Below are 8481 nucleotides of genomic sequence, written 5' to 3'. Positions count from 1 at the left end.
TAATTTCCTTTGTCTGCAATGGCTAAGACCGTAGCACATTAGGATTTTAATTTGTCTGAAACTTTTTCAAAATCTTAGCAAAATTACATTTCCTAATCGACATTGATTCACCCACATGTCAAATAAACTATTTAGCCATATTGATAGTAGTACAAAATTATTCTGTTAACATACAGCAACATTTATACTACCTTTACATTTTCTTTAAAACTAACAATAAAAAATAAATGCTATCAGTTTTAGAACCATAGCAAAGGCTATATTTTGTCTTTAATCATCATCATGCTCTTGCATTCTTCAAATTGTTCTGTAAACAAGCTCAGCATAAGTTTATGTGTATTTGTATGTTTTATTAATGTTATTAGCTAAAACCTCTACAATTTACCAACAGGAACCATTGTTCAGATAGTCTACTACACTGATGCAGAAGTCCAATTGTTGCATGGCCCATATAGCTACACTATAGGAACATTTATTTGTTAAGTTTTGTGTAATGCTGCCTATTAACAACTAACATTTAAATAAAATAAACAGCAATCCACACATAACTAATTAACTTATAATAATACAAAAAAGAATACTACTAACCTTGATTTTCTTTTGTCCTAACCATTCACCCAAGTCATCAAACTTGTAGTTAGTTTGGATCACCAACAATTGTAAGATACTAAAAGTGAGGCATAAAATAAAGGTTTATTTTTACTAATTTAAACAACGGTGATAGAATAACTGCAGTGGTAAATCAAGCAATCAGTCAATTAACCGAACCAAAAGATAATTTAATGTCACCATCAACACATTTATGTAAACAGTGGTTCAACAGTTTTACAAAGAAGACATTAAATTGCATTATCATATCCTATCCTATTTTGTAATGTAAATCAAAATGTGTATGCTTACAGTTCATGTCATTAGTGTCTTTAGTTCCCTGAAATAGCACGCATAACCAGATTATAGCTTTATTTACTAAAAGGGGAACTGCACTTTTTGGGGATTGTTGCCTAGTGTTCACAATCATTATGAAATACATGACGATTGATGCTATTTTAATTAATGTTTCTATCCATTCTAAATATTAAATAAATGTGATTAAAAAAAATTGCTCACAATGGAGCCTATGGGAGCAGGGCAATTCCGCCTATGAAGCCCTTAAAAATCCAAACACCTCTCTTAAGGTATATATACATAGTGTAAGTATGTAGTAGTAGTAACGAGCACATTATAATAACATTTAATATTTACATTATTTTGATCATTGATAATTTCACAATGTATGCTTTTTTTTTTCCTTCATCACTGATTATTACTCACTGCAGACTTCATGAGAGCCAACAAACATAATAAAACATCACTTACTGTGCAATGTCTGCAGTCATTAGGATGCCAACTGCTAGGATGTTCATATATTCCCATTTAGTTGAAGATTGACTCATAATCCTCACGAAGAAAAAGGACCTCTTTTCGTGTTGTTCTTGACAGTTTCGGGTCTTAAATGGTTGTCAAAGTGTACCAACTTGTCGGAGTACCTACTGAGACTTATTCTGTCCAGACGAAATGCATTATTTATGATCTACAATAAACTTCCAGGGAGCAAGAAAGAAAGAAAGCAGCAGACCACTCGATGATGTAAACATAGGCACACACGATAGTGATCACGGTGCCGCTATAAATAGTTTGTCTGTGTTAGCGCTTAAAATAACAATATCACTAATACTTAATAATTCAAATCACAAAATGTAAATGGAGTATTGTTGGCGGTTTTTGAATGGTTATTTATTGGAGTTTATGGGCGAAATGGAGGATAATGGGAACTTTTAACTTTTATTTACAAGTTAGAATGCCTTAAGAAAAAATCTGTTGTCATGTCTTTTGTAATGATTGTGAACAATAGGCAACATTTCAAAAAGTATAGTTCCCCTTTTGACACAACCATACCGATTTATAGGTAAACATCAGTGACCTGTAGTCAGAAGAGGCAGGTGAGGCTCACAAACATGACAACATGAAATAAACATTGATATTTGTCAATTGAACTGTGTCATATGCATATTGTGCTGTATTTTAATTGTTTAACAATTTCATCAGTAAGGACTTTTACAACAACGTAAGAGAGCACAGCCACATGGACTTTGTACACAAATGAAGGTAAGCCCACAAATGATTTTCAGTTCTAAAAATAAACAAATGGGTGGGAACATTTTAATGTATTAACTAGTTTTACATTGAATATAGCTCAATAATTACAAGTTTGAAAAAAGTCCTCACAACCTGTCACTAATTATTGGTTAACATAGAGTATTTTAAAATTGGACTATATCACCAAATGAAATATCAGTAGGAAAGTACTCACTGCAATGAATGCACATTTGCAATAAAAAATTACAGGAAGATATTGCTGATGGTTATCAAGAATATATTTTTTATGTTTTATGTATGAGTTTTTCCCTAACATCAAAAATCCAAAATGAAAACAATCTGAACGTTGTCGCAAAGTATTGACTTCCTTTGTATCTATATATATTTGTTTAATTCTACAGTAAAAACTAACACTTTTGTTACGATAATAAGGGCTTATTTTGTCATTATTTCCTACTTTCCAACCTTACTGTTTAGTTTTGATTAAATGATGATTCCACTCTGTATATCTGATCATAATCTTCACTTTTTAGTTGCACTTTTATCTCCAGTATTTTGGTATTCCATGTAGGTCTCGTAGTTATTGATTCTTCTGCTATTGACTCTTTTAAAGTTCACCGTGGTGTATGCTCTCTTTCTCATCCTCATCACCATCTTTTATGACACGATCTTTGGTCTCTTTCTCCTTTTGATTGTCTTTGGTGTTGCTGTTAATATTTGTGTCACACTCATTATTTTGGGCCTCAGCAGATGCAACTGACTTATTCTCATCTTCAGCCTCATCCTTACTCTCATCTGGTACCTCATCCTTACACTTATAAGTGACTTCCTCTTTACTCTCATCTTCAGCCTCATCCTTACTCTCATAAGTGACTTTACTCTCATCTTCAGCCTCATCCTTACTCTCATAAGTGACTTCCTCTTTACTTTCATCTTCAGCCACATCCTTACTCTCAACTGGTACCTCATCCTTACCATTATAAGTGACTTCCTCTTTACGCTCATCTTCAGCCTCATCTTTACTCTCATAAGTGACTTCCTCTTTACTCTCATCTTCACTCTCATGAGTGACTTCCTCTTTACTCTCATCTTCAGCCTCATCCTTGCTCCCATCGGGTGCCTCATTCTTACTCTCATAAGTGACTTCTTCTTTACTCTCATATTCAGCCTCATCCTTATTTATCATCCCCTTACTCTCATTATTAGTTTCATCTTTTTTCTCTAAAGTGTCTTCCTCATTGCAGTCATCTGCAAGATATTCCTTATTTTCTTCTACAACCTCCTCTTTTTTCTCATCTGCACACTCCTGTTTACTCTCATCAGCAATGTCTTGCTTAATCTCACCTGAAATCTTACTTTCATCTGCTACCTCCTCACTGATATCTGCATTCTTTTCCTCTATCTCGTGTGCACCCGTCTCCTTACTATCACCTGAGACCTCCTTATTATCATCTGACACATCAATTCTCTCAACTGGGGCCTCTGCATTCTCATCCAAAACCTCGTTTTTCCCTTCTGAAACCTCCTTACACTCATCTAAGACATCCCTACCCTCATCCAAAGCCTCTTTACTCTTAGTGTCACCATCCTTCTTCACTTCTTGTACCTTTTCTGCCTGCTCTGACACTTCTCTCTCATTTTTGCTCTTTGCAGATTCATTTTCTTCGTCTGTGTCTCCTTTTCTTTGAAGATTCATCTCCTTATCTGCTTGCTCCTCTTTGCTAACTGAAGTGTTCTTGTCAGTGGTATTTTCCACAAAGTCCTCCTCCTTCTCTTCAGCCTTTTCACCATTGTCCTCTGATGATTTTGTATCATCTGATGTAGGTTCCTGCAACACATTACCACAAAGACTTGTTAACATTTTATGGGAGCATATTGGTTATTTACTGCTGGATACTTGCATTACATAATCTCATAGATTCTCTAATGGGACACAATTCTCCCAAAATACTCTAGATCATTGAATAATAATAAAAGTTCAATCAGTTATACCGTAATAATACTAATATGAGAAAATATTTACACCTATGCTAAGACTTTGGAAGAAAGGCTGCACACATCAGCTGATTACTGCAAAAACAATTGGCATAGATACCTATATTAACAATCAGGGATGGGTATCAAGTGTATTACTTTTAAGGGCACCAACCGAATTGTCTCGGTGCTGCCAGGTATCGATTCACCTAAAATCAAACGGTGCCATATTTTAAAACCTTTGTCGCATGTGACGTTGCAGACTAAGCCGGCTCAAACACTTGGCGGGCAAACAAGCACTCAAGCAGCACTCAGAATGGAATCGGTCGGACTGCCTCTAGGTAATGTTGCAATTGTACATGTCAAAAAAGCAAGTATGCCTGATAGAAAACACTCCAACGTACAATAAGGCTCCACTTTTCAAAATCAACATGGACATGTTACTGATTAGCAATAAAGATTTTACTAATATTAATGTTATATTTCTTTGATATGGACATAACAGTTATATTGGACAAACCAGATGCACTGTCTTTAAGTGTTATAGCAAGAAAATGCTCATTTTCAACACCTGTCCACAGGATGCTCGTAGGATATAGAATGTTAAAAAATGTAAAATGTTACAAAATATACAATGAATCAAATTTACAATACATTAATAATGTGTACTACTTTGATCTGATTTCTGCCACAGTTTCAGACACCTGGTGAAGAGGTTGAGATCGGTTTGCCGTGTTAATTCAGTGGAAAGAATGCTCCACAGTTTGGCTTCGTTAGAGGCAAAGGTGGATTGTCCAAAAAAAATTCTGAATTTAGGAACCACACAGTCCCCACTGACTGAGGATCTGGCGTTGGGTCTACGAGAGCCTTGGCGTTAGACAGCCAGACTCGAGACCAGCGGTGGCACGTGATTAGTTAGACATTTAAAAAACATCTTCAGTTTGCTAAAATGTACACCCTTTTTCAAATGTACAAAGCTTGTGTTTCTTAATGACATCACAATGATGCCACCTCACAGGTTTTCTGTCAAACACCTTGATTGCCTGGTTGTACAGGGAAATGACTAGCTTCAGGGCTGTAGGTGAAGTTTGCGAACATGAGGTTAGACAATAGGAGAAATGAGAGAATATAACTGCGTGTAAATAAAACAGAGCAGCTTGACAAGACAGTTCCCTTCTAATGAAACGAAAGCACTTCAAATTTGACTTGACCTTTTTACACACACTTTTTATCTGGCTTTGGAACTTTAGATTATTGTCAAGAATTATTCCTAAGTACTTTGTCTATTTAACTTCTTGGATAATGTCATCATTTATACATACCTTAAATAAATTGTTTGAAGGTTGTGCTTTAATTGAGAAACACATTGTGATTGTTTTCTTAACATTCAGTGTTAATTGGGATTGAAATGTTAACTAGAGATTCTGTCAACTGCTGCCCAGCTAGAGTGTAATTCTTTGCAGTCACATAAATAACTGTGTCTTCTGCATAAAGCTGGCAGTTGACACCCTGGCAACAGTTTGAAAAGGCATTTATATACATGGCAAACAACAATGGCCCTAGTACGGAGCCTTGTGGCACTCCCATGTCATTAGAGCGAAGACTAGATTTAATACCATTGACCTTATCATATATGTACAGTATTTGATAGTTCATGCACTGAATCAATTAAAAAAAACTGTTCAAGGCATTAGCCATAGACTCATTTTCAATAATTATGCCTTCTTGTACTTTTAAAGAGTGAATGTTTTGGTGTTTTTCTTACTTGGATTAGTTAAGACATTTATATGTTGCCAAAGTTTAGAGCTACTTCCCTTTACCTCTTCAATGTTTTAGTAAGATAATTAGTTATGCTTCTTTGTAGTTGATTAATAACTGGATTTCTGAGGCCAGTACAAGCCAAATGATCAATTGCATTTTTTGTTTTTAGGGATTTTTTAAGTGCTTTTTAAGGTTTTTTCATTGTTTGTTCACATGTCGATTTCAACACCTCCAAATTTGGTAATGAAAACTACATCTGAGATGTGCGTTACAATCAAATGGCTGGCCTTTAATAAGTACAAGACTTACAGTTTAAACACATTTTTAAATACTTTTTTTGTTTTTCAGTGAAGTGTACATTAACATAAGTGAGAGGGATCCTAAGACAAAATATGTAGAACATAAAACAAGAAACAAAGGCGTACAAGAGGAAAGGGAAGGTGTACATTGTAAAAAGGTATCGTGCGCATTCTGAAAATGTTTATGTCAACTGACAAAAAGAAACAGATATTAAAGACGAAAAGTAAAAAATAAGACAGTGATAGTAAATGATACTAGCCGTAACGTTTGTTCAACATTGTTGCTATGTTAAATAGGAAAAGAAGAGAGCCACAGAAAAAAGGGTGTAATATTATGTATTTTTTAGAGAGGTGGAGTTTATTTACCACTTATCCCCGAATGAGCTCATTCCGTCGTAAGCAGGCAGGGCCCGAAGGTTTTAGGGCTCAACAAAAGACTAGATTAAGCCTAATGGCAAAGACTACTTTCTGACTAGGCAACACACCATAGTCTATACACTACTGTAATATAACGTCTTGAAATTGCAACTGAAAGCAGAATCTCGTGTATGACACTTGCAAATGAGACTCAGAAGTGTACAAAAACAAGATATAACAACTGGACTGCACAGTTATCATTATCAGCTCACTGTCAAACATTAAAGCAGCAATAAGTAACTTTTCAACCTTCATAAAATATTGTCATAACTTTTGAGATGATACATCGACTTACAACCAGTTAAATGACATCTCTGTCGTGGCCTGAGGGGGTCTGTATCGCTTTCACTGACAGTAAGCAACTTTGAGGAGGGTGGCAAGAACCCTGCCAAACACAAAACTACAAATGTGCTGACTTGCTTTTACAGCATATGTCACTCCCCATTTCACCATTCATTACAAAGACGGAAGTCGATGCGAACGCCTACGTGCGATCACGGCTATCATGGCCGAAGCTGTAAAACAACAAAAAAAAAAAAAAGTTTTGTTTGAGAAGACAAAAAAAAGTAATATGTTATTTTTTTTGCAACTTATGTAAAAAAATATATTCTTAATGTATTATATATACACATGTACAAACCCTGTTTCCATATGAGTTGAGAAATTGTGTTAGATGTAAATATAAACGGAATACAATGATTTGCAAATCATTTTCAACCCATATTCAGTTGAATATGCTACAAAGACAACATATTTGATGTTCAAACATTTTTTTTTTTGCAAATAATCATTAATTTTAGAATTTGATGCCAGCAACATGTGACAAAGAAGTTGGGAAAGGTGGCAATAAATACTGATAAAGTTGAGGAATGCTCATCAAACACTTATTTGGAACATCCCACAGGTGAACAGGCAAATTGGGAACAGGTGGGTGCCATGATTGGGTATAAAAGTAGATTCCATGAAATGCTCAGTCATTCACAAACAAGGATGGGGCGAGGGTCACCACTTTGTCAACAAATGCGTGAGCAAATTGTTGAACAGTTTAAGAAAAACCTTTCTCAATTAGCTATTGCAAGGAATTTAGGGATTTCACCATCTACGGTCCGTAACATCATCAAAGGGTTCAGAGAAACTGGAGAAATCACTGCACGTAAGCAGCTAAGCCCGTGACCTTCGATCCCTCAGGCTGTACTGCATCAACAAGTGACATCAGTGTGTAAAGGATATCACCACATGGGCTCAGGAACACTTCAGAAACCCACTGTCAGTAACTACAGTTGGTCGCTACATCTGTAAGTTCAAGTTAAAACTCTCCTATGCAAGACAAAAACTGTTTATTAACAACACCCAGAAACGCTGTCGGCTTTGCTGGGCCTGAGCTCATCTAAAGAGGAAAAGAACCATCCGGATTGTTATAGGCGCAAAGTTAAAAAGCCAGCATCTGTGATGGTATGGGGGTGTATTAGTGCCCAAGACATGGGTAACTTACACATCTGTGAAGGCACCATTAATGCTGAAAGGTACATACAGGTTTTGGAGCAACATATATTGCCATCCAAGCAACGTTACCATGGACGCCCCTGCTTCTTTCAGCAAGACAATGCCAAGCCACATGTTACATCAACGTGGCTTCATAGTAAAAGAGTGTGGGTACTAGACTAGCCTGCCTGTAGTCCAGACCTGTCTCCCATTGAAAATGTGTGGCGCATTATGAAGCCTAAAATAGCACAACGGAGACCCCCGGACTGTTGAACAACTTAAGCTGTACATCAAGCAAGAATGGGAAAGAATTCCACCTGAGAAGCTTAAAAAATGTGTCTCCTCAGTTCCCAAACGTTTACTGAGTGTTGTTTAAAGGAAAGGCCATGTAACACAGTGGTGAACATGCCCT

The 8481-nt window shown here is 36.1% G+C and overlaps 1 long non-coding RNA gene across 1 annotated transcript in view; it reads right to left on the bottom strand.

Annotated features, from left to right (window-relative positions):
- Positions 1 to 3889: 3889 nt before the first annotated feature.
- The window catches only part of LOC140678744 (uncharacterized), a 36246-nt gene continuing 31654 nt past the window's right edge, over positions 3890 to 8481 (bottom strand). The window contains exon 3 of the long non-coding RNA XR_012050361.1: positions 3890 to 3964. This is a non-coding gene — a long non-coding RNA (uncharacterized lncRNA). The remainder of the gene's footprint in view (positions 3965 to 8481) is intronic.

This window comes from Nerophis lumbriciformis, linkage group LG04, assembly GCF_033978685.3.
Source record: "Nerophis lumbriciformis linkage group LG04, RoL_Nlum_v2.1, whole genome shotgun sequence".
NCBI classification, from domain to species: domain Eukaryota; kingdom Metazoa; phylum Chordata; class Actinopteri; order Syngnathiformes; family Syngnathidae; genus Nerophis; species Nerophis lumbriciformis.
This window is presented reverse-complemented; position numbering and strand designations above follow the sequence as displayed.